The 2,135-nt window shown below is 38.4% G+C and overlaps 1 pseudogene; it reads right to left on the bottom strand.

The window, feature by feature from the left end:
- Positions 1-1,086: 1,086 nt before the first annotated feature.
- Positions 1,087-1,360, bottom strand: LOC118350925 (ragulator complex protein LAMTOR5-like; annotated as a pseudogene).
- Between the last annotated feature and the right edge of the window lie 775 nt (positions 1,361-2,135).

Below are 2,135 nucleotides of genomic sequence, written 5' to 3' on the forward strand. Positions count from 1 at the left end.
CTTCAGTGCTCTATAATAAGGCATGAGGTGCTGAGGACAAATCTTCTACCAGACTCAGCAGAATGTCCCTGTAGCAGGGAGAACTGCTTCCTTTTAGTGATGCATCAGGGATAAAGAGTCTCATTCTGACTTTTGAGTTAGGACCTCTAAAACTTAAGCGTTCAGCGTTGTCTTTGGCAGACTCTAGAACTGAGATGGGGTGTTCATAAACAAGATTGGAATGGAGAGAAACATCTTTTCACAAGTCCTACAGATGTTGATGGCCACACAGGCTCACTAGAATCTGACTCCATGTGACAATGTGGTCACTTTTAAGAACCTCAAAGTGCATTGGACAGCAGACTTGGGGTTCTTCCACAGAATCACCCCATCATTCTGACTGGACCCAGAGTACAGTGGTAGCTAACATAGGCAAGAGGCAAAGACATTTGCAATATTCTCCCTCTACTTTCAGTTTCTTCAAACGATTATTAACATTATTATGCTCCCTTTTATTTTGTAAGCTTTATGATTTATGAAATGCTGGCATATACATTACACATTAATATTTTGAGAATATTAAACTGGTAGTATTTTTTTTAACATTATTCAACTCCATAAAGGCCATGTCCTGTAGCTGTTATTCTGTCTTAATGAAATCATGGAAAGAAGATGGGCAAGTGTCACTTGGGGGAGAAGAAGAAGACAGTAAAGAGAAAAGCCTCCTCACATAAAGGGGAAGAAAGTAGAGTCTTTATGCCTGGAAAGTGGGAAGGCAGAGAAACAAGAAGTCAGAGAGAGTATTTTGTTTTGTTTTGTTTTGTTTTTTTGTTGTTAAACTTTCCTCCAACCAGATTTATTGAACATAAAAAAATTCTATGTACAAAGTAACCTTGACCTGCTGCTTCAAAACATGATTCTTTCACACTAATATTTTGATAAGTCAGTCCACTGAGTATCAAAAATCAGCTTACTCTAAAATTAGTAGAAAAGTGTCCAATGCACACTAAATAAATTAATTAATAGCCTAACTACTGGAACTTTAATAGTTCTGCAAGATAATTAGCTTTGGCAGGATCTATCCCCTATGACAAGTTGCTTGAGATGTCAAAAGGCCATTTTGTGCACTGCCATTGTGATGCTGTCAGGTTTTTGGATCATAGTGTCCCATTATCTGATTCTAGACACACCACAGGAATGTCAGTGGGATCTGAGGTTAGTTTAGCTGCTTGCTAGGCTAGAACAGATATCACTCCAGTAGGTTCATCTGATAGAGATCCACAGCATCCCAGATTAGATCCTTAGAATCTGTGCACAGGACTCCAACAATGGGTAGATTCTTCCTTCTGTCCTCCAAGTGCTGCTCCAAGTTTGCCTCCATCCACCTGGCTCTTCTCCTTACTTTTTAAATTTGTAATAACACAAGGCCAAATAATAAAATAGACAAAACTTTAGCAGGCCACAATTCTTATTGTGAAAAGGTAGGCATTTCTGAAAAGAGCCTTTAATAATGAATATGAAGATCCTAGAAAAATAACTAATGGAAATGACTAGTAAGCAGTTAAATGAGAAATTGTTGAAAAAAAAGTTCACTATTTTCCTTCAAATTGCACTACAAATATATGATGGTAAAATTGATAAATTTAGTTCATGATAAAAATGATTTAAGAATCAGCAGAATGGCATAAATTTCAAAAAGAAAATGGATCAAACTTTAGCAGACTACAGTTCATCACCCCTTGGCAGTGCCAAGAGAGGATGAAGTGGGAGCAAAGTTGGGTTTAAATGAAGGCAGATGCTCCCTTCTCATGTCTTGAGAGGAAAATAAGCAAGGAAGTTGTAGAGTTAGAAAACAGAGAGGATATTGGGAAGATATTCTCCCCAGAGAATATCTCCCTTCCTTCAGTTCCCTTCCTACTTCATACATTTTCTAGGCTTCCAACCTGGGGTTCACATTTTATTTCTGCTCCAGATCATGGTTATTAATGCTACTGTTTTATAAAGAAAAGCAAAAACATTTTCAGTTTAAAAGTGTTATTTCTAGGGATCCCTGGGTGGCTCAAGGGTTAAGCATCTGCCTTCGGCCCAGGGCATGATCCTGGAGTCCTGGGGTCAAGTCCTACATTGGGCTTTCTGCATGGAGTCTGCTTCTCTCT

Source organism: Canis lupus, chromosome 16 (genome assembly GCF_003254725.2).
Source record: "Canis lupus dingo isolate Sandy chromosome 16, ASM325472v2, whole genome shotgun sequence".
NCBI classification, from domain to species: Eukaryota; Metazoa; Chordata; class Mammalia; order Carnivora; family Canidae; genus Canis; species Canis lupus.